Source organism: Alligator mississippiensis, chromosome 4 (assembly GCF_030867095.1).
Source record: "Alligator mississippiensis isolate rAllMis1 chromosome 4, rAllMis1, whole genome shotgun sequence".
Taxonomy (NCBI): domain Eukaryota; kingdom Metazoa; phylum Chordata; order Crocodylia; family Alligatoridae; genus Alligator; species Alligator mississippiensis.
Window position 1 is genome coordinate 96771050 of NC_081827.1, and position 13361 is coordinate 96784410.

The following is a 13361-nucleotide window of genomic DNA, read 5'->3' on the forward strand; positions in this document are numbered from 1 at the left end:
AAAAGGTACTAACATGTTGTAGCAGTTAGATCGTGTCTAACTAGTTGAAACTCCAACAAAGTTGATGAAGTTGTACGAATTTGTGTCCACATTTGGTTTGCAAACACTCCAAACCAACAGATGTAAAAGGAGAACAATGTTTAGACACAAGGCTCGCATGTCTGCAACAAAAGAGTTAATCAGTTCAGAACATAAGTGTATGGACTGCAGTAGAGTCAAATTATTCCTGGTAGAGCTGTCTAACAATAAAATGAGAGATACTAACATGTTGTAGCAGTTAACAATCTCTAGTCTGTATCCTTTTCCAAAACACTGGAGAAAAGAAATAGCGCTTAATTTTTTGGCTTCATGGCCCAAATGAGTGGCATAGGGCTACCTCAACACTGCTGTGATTGGGCCCTGCGCCACTGGGATCAGGGCCCCAGGGCCCCATACCACTCCTGCCCACTGGGATTGGGGCCCTGTGTCATCCTGCATGTCTGATGTGGTGCACAGAGCTACAGCTCGTAGGGCTCCCCACAGACCCATGGAAAGCCCCATGGGCTAGATGACAGGGCACCGGGGACAGATCTGGCCTGCGGGTTGGGGGTTGAGCACCCCAGGTTCAGAGAAAGTGCTTTGCTGAGAGCTATTACATTTGAAAGTATGATTTCTTTCACATCATGTTTTCCTCTCCCATGTTTAATAAAAGTTAACATTAGTTAAAGCATTTTCAGTTTCTGCTTCTGATTCTCTCTTACACGAGGGAATATTTAGAATATGTAGAATAGGGACCAGTTAATGTTAAATCCTTTCCAATTTGTTCCAAGAAGACTGGCTGCGGAGGAGATGACAGTTTATTTCTGGAGAGAAGGTTTGAAAAAGCCATACTAGATATGGTTGAGGGCCTTAACATCATTGGAAAGACCCTTGATACTTGATCACTTGGATTGCTATCACTTCAGTAATCAGTTTACAGAGGGAATACATTGCAAGGCCATAATTTTGATTATGCCAGGAAGAAAAATGCATAGACAGGCTAAAGCAAAGTGAGGGGAGAGGGGAGGGGGAATGCAGTGGGAGATTTAATTGCAAGATTGTAGAGGTATTAAGTTCCTAGAACAAATCTAAATGCAGAACATTACAAGGTACACTTGAGAAGTCATCTGGAAAAAAAACACTTTCCAAGTACCTGACAGATGTAAAGGAAGTGACAGGAACAAACATAGCTTTGGGACATTTCTAGGTGAAGCATTACATAGCAGTTCTTTTGACACATTTCAGTGGCAAGCAGACCTTGTACTGTAAAGGATCATTTGTTCCAAGTAGCACATATGAAAGACTTCACACTAGCTTCAGCAGTAGCGAGAGGCTACATTTTTGCAGTGACAAAATGAAGCACGTGTCTATGCCACAGTAGCAGACAGCTCAATCATATTTCTGAAGAAACAAGCCCCCTCCACTCATTCAACCCTGGACACGAGGTAGAGGATGCCCTGGAGGTGCTCCTGTTACCACACTCAAAACTTGGGTTTTCCATGTGCTCAAGAGAAACAGCAGTTTGAAACATCTTTAATGCCTCCCAACTTAATGCAGCTGAAGCAGAAGTAGGAGTAGGTGAGCAGAACATAGTGTCCCAGCAAGACTGAGAAACTGTGCGAAGGGAGTTGTAGGGGCTATGATGTGGATACATACCCAGTAACCAAGAATTTAATTTTTTTGGCTCTTTAACATATACTTCTGATTTTTAACAAAGAAGTCAGATTGGTCATTACTGGAATGCAGTTGGATAAAACTGGTCCAAAGTAGAACTCCCTTTTGCCCAAACTGGTCCAAAGAAGAGCTCCCTTTGCTGGGCACACACCAGGCTGCTATATGTATCCTATCACACTATGGGTGCATCTACACATTCATTAATGTGCCATAGTTACTGTGCATTTAATTTAGTACTTCCTTAATGAAATACTAACTGAATGCACAGTAACTACATTTACCATGCAGTAGCACCAGCACATGGTTTTTTAATGAAACTTACTGTGCAGTAGGTTATTAGCATGATTTCTGACTGACACGCTACTGTGCAATGTTATTAGGCTGGTTAAAGGGCCCAGGACAGCTGCTGACACTCCAGACCCTCCAGTAATTTAAGTTCCAACCAGCTAGGCACCTAGGCATGCAAATCACCTCTTCAGGGACTCAGGACAGAAGGCAAACACAGCCACAGACTTTGCAAGGATTCCAAAACAAATCGCTCTTTGTCTTTACTAGCACAAGAAGTATGCAGATGTTGATGTCCACTTGCATGCATTTTCCAGCCAAAGCATTCTTTGGGCTTAGCTCAGAGTCCCCTAGGGAGTCCAACCTGCCTTCTCCTGCACATGACTTATCCTACAAAATACAGAGTTTATTTACCCTGCTCTGTCCTACGCAGCCATTTTCTTTCATCCTTGGCTGCTGCCTGCAAGCAGGTCAATCCACCTGTTGCAGTGCAGGCAGGCTTTTCCTTCTTGAAAATCCTTCTAAAAGTCCAAGCAATAATCCACGAGCAGGCTTCAGTGCCTGCAGCCTCACTTGGGAGCCCCTCAGCCAGTCCTTATAACATAAAACACTAATCCTAGGTCCAAACAAATAAATTAGTAAACCTTCAGCCTTTCCTAGGTGTAGGAGAGGGCCCTTTAATTCTGGTCCTTCCTAGATGGAAGCTCCTCTGGGTTTCAGCATCCTACCAACCAGCAAACCATTTTTTCCTAGCTCAGGCTCCTAGCTCTTTCTTCCCTGGAGCTCTTAACTGCCTGGTAATCACCCACAGTTGGGTTCCTATCCCAGAGGAGCCTGCCTCCCTTATAGGGCCAGACCACCCTGTTACAGTCCCTCAGTTAGACCTTTTCTACAAAAGCAGACCCTTCTATTTCTGGTGTCTTTGCAAGTCCTTCTGAGTTCTTTCTGATGCTCTCAGGCTCTTTGTAATTTGTAAGACCCATCCTTAACACCAAAATTTCTTTTGCTTTCTAACCCCCTGCTGCCACCTTCAGTGAAGTTGGAGAAAACTAGCTTTACCTGGGATGTACCATGATCCCAAGGTACTCCCATTTGAACAGAAGCAATTAAGGTTCAAGGTCTTTCCATTGTTGCAGTTTGGGAGAAATGTGACATAGCCTCAACAGCATTTGGTGGATTCTGCCCACACTGAATCATTCAGCAATACAGCAAGTTCATCAAGCAGAGGTCCTGAGCTGTATGTGGGCAGATGCCCCAAATTGTCACCCTGTTGAAAAGGATTTTGTGGAACATGTTGATGTGTTTGCCTGTAGGTGAGATCTGGTTAACAGTAAACAGTGTACAGGCTGAACAAATGCCATGCTGAAATCTGACCAGTCCTACCTTATCCAAGGAGCTGCTAAAAGATATGAAGAGAATAGGATTAGCCAACCAGTCTTGTCACCTGTACTGCTTTCAGCATAGGCAGCATCACAACCAGGGTGGTGCTGTGTGTACTTGCAGAGTCTATAGGGCAATGACACTGAGCCTGCAGCTTCTGCGCCACACTTGACTCTTCAACTTAAAATCATAGAAAGTTAGGGCTGGAAGGGACCTCAGGAGATCATTTAGTCCAACCCCCTGCTCAAAGCAGGACCAGCCCCAAGGCTTTGTCAAGCCCTGTCTTGAGAAACCTCCCAGGATGGAGATTCTACCACCTCTCTAGGTAACCTGTTCCAGTGCTTTACCACCCTCCTAGCAAGAAAGTTTTTCCTAATATCCAGCCTAAACTTCCCTTGCTGCAACTTGAGACCATTGCTCCTTGTTCTGTCATCTGCCACCTCTGAGAACAGTTTAGCTCCAGCCTCTCTGTAACCATCCTTCAGGTAGTTAAAAGCTACTATCAAATCCCCCCTCAGTCTTCTGTTCTGCAGACTTGTCACCCCCAGCCTTTGACAAGAATGTTATCACAGAGGTGGGTTGGTGGGGTTTTTTTGCTACATACATTAAGTAAACACAGCAGAGACTTACTTCTTTTAAAGCGTTTTCCCTGAGGTACTGTCCAGGTGCTAACTAATGTACTGTCTCATTTTCTTTTGAACTGAAACGTGGTTGCCAACATTCACCTAAAGGTGTGCATGCTGATGTAGCTGTTCAGCTAACACTGGCTGCTAATGCAAGTTCCTGAGCCAGTTAGGCCTAACTATCAATGTTAATTTGTAGCAACAACCCCTGTGAACTTCATCCAGTCAGCCAAAGTCAGGATTTGTTATCAATCAAATCACAGTCAGCACCGACTAGATTACATAGCTAAGATTTGCCTCAAGTTACCAGCAGGTGGAGCTCAAGCAAGAGTCATAAAAATACTTGCCCTTAAAATGTAAGGCTTAAATAGCCATATGGGACTATTGCAGCATATAATTGTCTTCCCCAAGGAACAGCTAGTGATCTGGATGACTGTCAGTGGATAACAAATCCAATATTCCAGTGTTTAAGTGGAGTGATCTGCCTTTGGGGTGCTACTGTAGTTTTAACTAAGGAAGCTAATTTGAGAAACCTGGAGTAGGTGTTAAAGTTGTTGAAGAAGATGTAACTGACTTAGGTTTGATTGTTGTTGTAAAAGGTATTTGCCATAAAAACTGAATTTATGCACAAAGTGCCAAACAGATTGGTAGGTTTTACTAATGCCTCAAACACCCATTGCAAATGACTAAATTCTGTGAATCAGTAAGTGAAAACTCACAACAAAATAAGGAGGGATACTGTATCTGAAAATGTATTTTTTCTATTTGCTTTAAAAAATGTATTTTAGTTTTTAATTAGTCATGATTATATTTAATACTTGTCTAACTAATCATCTGAAAAAGTAGGTTTCTGTAATACCCATCACCATCATATCTGTTTCACATGTAAATTTGAACTGCTTAGAGTTCTCTGTTTCACTTCATAAAACACCCTCTATTATTTAGTACAAGGAGTTCTCTTTAAGATATATCTTTGTAGTTTTTCTCTTTCTTTCCATCTCCATTCTTGCTCTGGTGAAAATGTTCTCTCAAAGAAAGGTCTTGCAATGTGCTTTGGTCAGTCTGCATTAGCTTAAACCAGTGGTTCTCAACCTTTTTAGATTCAAGACACCCCTTGGAAAATGCTAGCTCTTAGTTTTCACTTGTTTTTTGACTACCGGACTCAAAGGTGTAGCAAGCTCATTCAATGGCCAAGGTGGGAGCAGGGTATATGCTGACCACTGTAGGGGAGGGGAAAAAGAAAGTCTTACCTGCCCAGGGATACAGGTTGTAGCTGTGCTGGTCTCCAGGCAAAAGTAAGCAGAACTCTTGGGGAGGTGATATCTTTTATTAGACCAACTAGATAGTTGCAAAAAATAATTCTTTATTTGCAAGCTTTTGGGCACATGTGCCTTTCCTCAGGCATAGGAGAGTGCAAAGATAGTAAAATTTATCCCAGGTCAAAATGAAAGTTCATATTTCACAGGAGAGCTGAAAGGTAGTGCAAGATCTGTTGGTTGGAAAAGTTCATTTTATGCAAAATAGGCTCAGGTAAAAGTTGACACAGTCTATTTACCTCACAGTTGTCTGATGGCAAGCAGGATGTTGAGTTATGCTTCTTTCTAGTTATGATGTTTCATATTTCACAGCAGAATGGGTGATGGAAGGCCCTCCTGAGCAAGGAATTACTCTTACCTGCCCGGGCTCTCTGCACAGGTAAAGCAGCTACTGCTGATGCTCCTCTCCTACCACAGCAGCAGTGGTGGCAGCAGTAGCTGTAAACAGTTGCCTTCCCTGAGCAGAAAGCCTGAGCAACAGTGGTAGCAAGAGTGCCCTGGCAGCAGCCCAGTGGTGGAGGCTCCATGGAAGCTGCCCCTGGGGCCCCGTTTGCTCCTCTCCACTCCGGATACTTCTAGGTTCAAGTCTGCTGTGAGGAAAAACTCCCTGGTGGGAAGGTGCACCACTCCACTTGCTCCCCTCCCCAATATGCACTGCTTGGGATGCAGGGCAGCACTGCCCAGCTCCTATAGTCAGGCAACACAGGGCTGCCTCTACTGTGGGAAGGTCTCCCGGGGCAGGATTCTGGTGCTCGGGGATGGTGCTTCATTCTCCCCCCATTACATTACTGATGGAAATATAATAAAGCAATTCTTCTGTTGTGAAGGACTCAGAAGACAACAATAGGTCAGAATGTTTTTAACACTGGGGCATTTGTACACACCACAGGGGCTTTACTTCGGTTGAACTCTACCTAAATTGAAGCAGTGCATCTTTAAAAACACTGCTTCAGTTTAGGGCAGAGTACAGTCCTGTGGTGTGTACACAAGGGCCAAGGCGACCCTTACCTGCCTCTCTGGTGGTGGGGAGGGGAGGGCAAGCTGCCGGTGGGCCCAGCGGTCCCTGAGTTGTGGGGGCAGGTGCTTCCCTCCACGGTAGCAGCGGTGCCCCAAGCACCTGGCCTGAGCAGTCCTGGAGGGCACTGCAGCTGCGGAGGAAAGCGCTGGGCCCCCGCACAGCTCAGGCAGGCTCTGGGGAGGGAAAAAAAAAGATTAGGCTCACCACTTTTTTTTTTCCTTCAGTGGAGTCTGCCTGTATAGGTTGCCACTGGGCTGCCTGCACAGCCCCTGAGAGGAACGGGGCTTGCTGCTTCCCTCTGCAGCAAACTAAACCACCTCAGAGATATTTTATTTTATTTTGGTGCGTCCCAAAGTCATTAATGCGCATTACACTACCAACACGCGCAAACAGCTGCACTATTAAAGCAGTGCAAAAGGGCATGAAGCTGCTTTAAAGGCTAATTTTGTGGTGTGTACAGATGGCCATAGATTCCTATTTGAAATCTCTGGCTTCATCTTGTTAATCATATGGATACATGTAACAGTGCTACCATTGTGTAGCATCCCACATGGGTGGATCCAGGATTCACTAAAGGGGGGTGCAGCACACTGCCCCTCAGATACCATGGGGGATGGGGACAAGGTGTGGCTAGAGCCCTTGGATCATCAGGAAATACTGAGGAGCCAGATAGGGAGCAGACACGTGAAGTGGCCCCCCCCCCCCCACTGCAGCCTCTGTCACCAGCTGACCTGAGGTTGGGGTGGGGGCCGGAGCAGGGAGCAGCTGCCCAGGGCTCCAGGCTCAGTCGGAGGCAGCGGCAGCAGTGCACAGGGCCCTTCTTCCCGTGCCTGCTCCCTGCCCTTCCCTTCCCTTCCCTGCAGCTGTCTAGGAGCAGGTGCAGGGAGGAAAAACCTGTACACTGCCACCACCATCCCCTACTTGGCCCAGCACCCCACATAGCCGCAGCCTGTGGCTGAAGCAGGGCAGAAGCTGCTCTGGGGCTCCCCCCACACCCAAATCACTGGGACAGCAGTGGCAGCAGCATAAGGGTGGTGCATCTGCTCTGCAGCACCCCCTGGATCCAGCCTTGGGACCCTGCAGTATCCTTGAAAGGGTATCAAGGCACCCAGGGTATTGTGGCACCAGGGTTGAGAATCACTGGTCTAAACCCTTCTTCCAGCAGTTTGTTCCAGAGCCAAATCACACCCCCAAATTACACATTATCTCCAGCTTTAATGCAATTCATCTTGCATTCTGTACTTTGTATTGTTCCAGTGGAGCATGTATGTTTTAATGGGTCATAGACAGAAACATGGCCTCTACCAAATCTGTGTCCTCATTAATGGACAGTTCTGAAGATCAGGACCATATGACCTTGATTATGACCAGGCCATAACTCCTTAAGAGGAGTGATGAGTTCTCAGCAGTTCATCCTGCTGAAGTAGTGGTCTGACACATTCTGCAAAAGCAGTAGCCTTGATGTTACTTCCCACTCCAATCCTAGAAACAGCTTAAAGGAGTTTTGTCTTGGGTGACATAAAGATGGCTCAGGGTGGTCAGAAGTTCAAATGGAAAGAAAGAACTATTTCATCACAAGCTTCAGGTGGATGAAGACATTTACCAACTGATACTACCTACTCATTTAAGGCTACTTAAGAGTGATTCTGATGAAGGGGGACTGATAACTTCAACAGAAGGGGAGATCAGTGTTGCTGGTAGTTCTTCTATATGTTTCCTTTTTCTGATAGCATTCATTTTTGCTTGAATTCACTTTTGGGCAGCTGCTTGTCATCAAGGAACTAATTCCCCATAAAAATGTGATAGCCTGTTGATGGGACTTACAACACCTGTGGAAAATCAGAAATTTTGGGGAAGAAGAGCTGCTGCCTATCAGGGTGGATTTTATTTAAATCACAATTTAAATAACTGATCAGGAAGCCTTGATTTAATAATTGTTTTCTACAAAAATGCACATTCTTGTTGTTTGATATAACCTTAATAGATATTATTCACACCTCGGAGATAGGTGTAGATTTCACTTTTAGAAGGTACACAGTATACATTTTAAAACAGTGATTTATTTTGATATTTTTTCAGATTAATTTTGCAGCTACATTACAAAACTAAATTATCATTGGTTATTGTATTTACCAAAACTAATTGAAGCAGACACTTGTGAAGTCATTGGGAGGTGAACTATCTCCAATTCCCTAGACTAACCATGGATATTTGGGGGATATTTTTTTGCCATACTGTATTAGGACAATAATAACCATCACCAAAAATGATAGACATTTAAATTGTTTTATTTAACTAAAGCAACAAGCTTATGTATTTTGGATAGTTTTCTTCAACAACAACCATGTATAATTATTTTAACATAACAAGAATATGCATTTTTGATTTTTTAACTATTTTAGTTATAAATGTGAAGTGTGTTTTTAACAAAAATTAAATAGGTTATTTCAGCCAGGTCAACATGAGAAACTTAAAATACTGGGTTATGCAGCAAAGTCAGTCTTCACCTTCGTCTTCCTGTTTATTCATAGACTAAAAAAGACAGACAAGCTTTCCTGCTTTTTCAGTTCCTAAGCGATTTCTCAATTTAGAATGAATTAGTCCAAAGGAAGACAATATTCTTCCTCCACCTGCAGAAGAAGCTACTGCTGTTAAGCTGGATTATCACTTCAATAGACTCTGATGCATCCGGGTGCTTGGACTTCCACCAGTACACCGGTGTGACTTTCTTTAAAACCTCATCAGCAAACATATATTTCTTGAATGGTTCACCCTTAGCCCTGAAATGTATTATAGTTGGTATTGTGGAGGAATGATTTCAAGTTTTAACAGTATCAGCAATAAAACAGTGATTCCCCTGCACTTTGTTCAAAGCTACAGAACTAAGCTTCAGGATAGCCAGCATATGTTCTACATTTCTCTTTAGCTCAATGTTGAAAATTTGGCTATGACAGTTCCATTTATTTTATTACAGTTTTGTTCACAAATTGTTGTCGGATTAAGCCAGTTTTTAATATATTGCTCAAAACAGTCTGCTACTGAGTTTCATCATATATCTTGTTGGAAAGTTAGTTTGGTTCCTCCTGCTTCCTTCAGAGCAGCTGCTGCAAAGTGGTTGTTACAAAAGCATTTTGCAATTTCAGCAACATTAGCCTTTATTTCTGGAGCACTGACGTCTTTGGCTAAGAGGTATACCAAATGAGCGCTGGAGCCGTATGTTATTAGCTTGGGGCTTTCTTCATGTTCTTATAGATTTCTTCTCATCTTTGATACATTTGCAGCCTTGCCTGTGACAAAGCTGCGTACTAGACACTTGATTTTTTTTTCACGGTTTGTTATAGCTTTTATTGTCACTTCTTGTAAGTATTCTGCTGTGTGCGCATTTCCATTGCTATGAGGGGGTTCTTTATAGGGAGACTTGAATTGATGGTATTCAGATCATTTGGACTGAGTGCTTATTACAGTTTGCTGTGTTCCAAATGCTGTGATTTAAATATCCATCTCCAGCACTTCTCCAGATGGTTGCTTGGAAAAAATGAGAAATAATTAATTTAAAATATATCTGTGAGAGTCATTCACCAAAATGATGAATGAGACAAAAGACAAATTGAATAGGGGTGTAGGTTTGGGTGTCAGTACGGAGGGAAAAATAGGGCGTACAATTTATTTTTTACAGGGCAGTGTCTTTCCTTCTAGCTAGCATGACTGAACCAAATAGGCTGAGTGTAAACACTATGCAAGGCCTATAGTGTAAAAAACAGGAAATAGACTAGACCCTTTTATAAATGCTTTGCATTGCTATAACATCTTCCACCCAAGTGTCCAAAAGCATTTTACAAACATTAATGAGTTAAGCTACAGAATTCCACACAGGGACGTTCTCATGCCTGTCTGAGTACAGGATGAGAGGTACAGGGATTTGCCCCAGCTCATATAGTGAATCAATGACACAGCTGAGAAGAGAATCCCCATCCAGACTCTGAGCCTTGTGTACTCCTGACCTCCTCCTCCCTGACTAGCTTTCCTCTCCTTGGTGACCTTCAAGAGCCACCAAATACCTAGGATTTGTAGCAACCTGAGTGCACTGCCTTGCTCCTTAGGCCATTATTAACACCACTAAAAATGCAGATATAAAATGTTGCCGTGCTGATTTTAGGCATGTGCTTCATGTTCCTTTGGCCCCAGGTAAGTGGCCACTCTAAATGTGAGGCAGTGGAAAATGAGCCCAACTTTGTACCTCTTTATATCCATAATAAGGGGGTTAGCATGCAGTGGATTTAATGGGGTGGTGCCCTGCCCCCCATTCATGAAAATAAAATTAAGAGGAAAATGAAATGTGCTTTTGTCTCTATTCTTTGTGCCATTTATAATTGTCATTAACACTTCAGTCTTCAGTAGGAAGAGGTAGCTGCTCCAGTGCCACAGTCTGGAGAAGTAGACAAAATTCTTGGGGAGAAGTGATCTTTCATTTAATTACACCAACAAAATGGTTGTAATTTTTTTTTGCAAGTTTTCAGGCCCACATGCCCTTCATCAAGCAAAGGAGAATTCAAAGATTGTAAAATTTCTCCCAGGTAGAAAGGAAACTTCATCTTGCACAGGGGAACTCATAGATGGAGTGCACATCCTTCAGGAAAGGGCTCTACAGCAGCAGGAGCAGGGCTGGAGAGAAAATGCCTGCCTTTCTGTGAACTACTTGGCGATTGCTGCAGAGGCTTCAAGGTATAAATATGTGGTCAGCATAGGAGAGTTAGTGCTTCCACTTAAAAGGTTAAATTAAATGTCACCAAGGAAGAGGCACAGAAATCCATGAAGGAGGAGGACAGAGACTGAATTTTCATAATGCCATGTGAAGGCAGGGTCAAGATCACACTGCAAAGGATTTCTATGAAGGGACAGCCCAGATGGAGTGAAAATGGAAATTGGTGGAAATGGAGGAAGAAGAACTTAGAGAAGACTGATCCTCCTTGTCCACACACAAAGGTGAGAGAATCTTTCTGTGGCTGGAATAGTGAATTGGTGAAGCACCTACCCTTAAGACAACGAGCAGAGCAGAAATGCCTATGAGAAACAAAAATAACTGAGGAATCAGGGTACAATGCCAGCTCTCTCAAAGTGTGAGCAGAAATCCGTGTCGCATGAGGGAGGACATTTAAGATGCCTACAGTGACAAATGTGATGGAGCTGGCAAAAGTGTGTCTTAGATCATGCAGTGACTTCATCCCAACTGCAGCTCTGTCTTCCAGTGGAGAGAGAGCAGAGAAAGGGAGAAATGGGTTGGGTGTGGAGGAAAAGAACTGTCTATTTGATCAAGTTGGTGCTGTGTCTTTTAGTGCATTTCTGTCTCTTCAGCCAATAAAAGAGCTATTGTCCCAACTATTCCCAGCTACAGCAGTCTCTGGTTATTTAATGCTTGTATCTGCCTCAAGCCTTCCAAACATGCCTGTCCTAAATTCATTCTCCCAGCCCCCAAATGAGAATGATGGGAACCATAAACACTCTCTGATCTTTTCTGCTTCACCTGTAATTTGCCCAGTGCTGGCGATGAACTGAACTGTCTGCCTTTGTCAGGATCAAAAACAGCATTCGAGCCATATGATGTCAGATTACATTAACACCAGCCCCCCACCCTGCCCCTACCAGGAATGCTCAGTTGTGAAGGGAGGGGTGTCTTTGTTAGACTATGACATCATCCCATATGTAGCTGGTTTTACCTTCTGGGCCCCTAACCCGGACAAGTATGCTCCCCATTTGGAAATTCTAGGATTAAAGAGCTGGCAGAAACAGCAAGAACGGGCTGCTGACTGTACATCCAAGATTAAAGCTCCTTTTACAAAGAGCTGGTGCAGGCAATGAGCAAAGACAGACTGCAGCTTCACCCCCTGAGGTCAGGGACCTGGAGAAGTTTCCAGAGATTTTGCTCATTAGCTATTCACAGTGACAAAATGAAACGTTTCCATATTGCTTTACAACTTCAAAGCATTCTATGTAAGTGCTAATTCATGTCAGTAATACAGATATTATCAGTAAAACCCCCTGATGGTCTGGTAAGTAAAGGGGTGGGAGAGCTCCAAGAAAAATCCAGGCAATAAGATGTGGTGTGCCTACATTGTTCTTCACCTTCAAAAGTCCTCATAAATGTTGATGCATGAAACTGCACATCTTAATTGCTGAGGCAGGTTAGTGCTATTAAACCCATTTCTCAGGTGAGGAACTGAGGCACAAAAACATCAAGTAACTTGCCAACAGCCACAGAGGGGAGCAATGCAAGAGCAAAGCTTAATATTAAGGTATTCCTGGCTCTGCATTTTCTCATGAGATTGCTTCCTTCTAGGTGTTGATGATTATGCAGGTTCACCCCTCAAGCAAGGCCTGTGCATTGCACTAAGCAGCCCCAGACTGCAGGAACTGAGGCAAGTGATCAGAAAATATTATTCCGTTCCCTCACCCTAGTTGCTGACTCCTGCTGATGGGTGCTGTTAGGCTCTTCCATATTCTATTTTAACAGCAGCTGTGTTTTGTTAGCGACCATGTAACACCTTTATAGCAAATATGTGCATTTTTCCACTTCCTATCTTTATCATAGAACTGGTCAAGCTTCCCCCATGAGCATTTACCAGAGTGGTAGGTCCCAATCAGCTATGCTTTAAGATACTTGATCAAGTTCAAGCACACTCCCAAGTACTGTCATCCTGAATTAAATGCTACTTATGCTTGCTTGTGTTCAGGAAAGTAGAGCTTCAGTTCCTGTCAAGAGTGTCCTCTTGCCTTGTTATATAATATTCCAGTCCCCTCAAAGAGAGCTCTTCGTTAACCCTAACATGTGACTTGATTGTTAGGTGACGTCTCTCTAATACAGTAATACCACGTTTTTATTTCAGCTTGCTGGGTGCAAAGAGGCAAATTAAAAGTTAGCAGGTCCTGCTGTGAGCTAATAGCTGAAAGCTTTCTGACAGCTTAGCCAAGTAGGACTGTGCATTTACAAGAAATGGCAAGCAAATATTTATTGAGAGAAAAAGATACAAACAGCCAAAAAGCTGGAAAAAT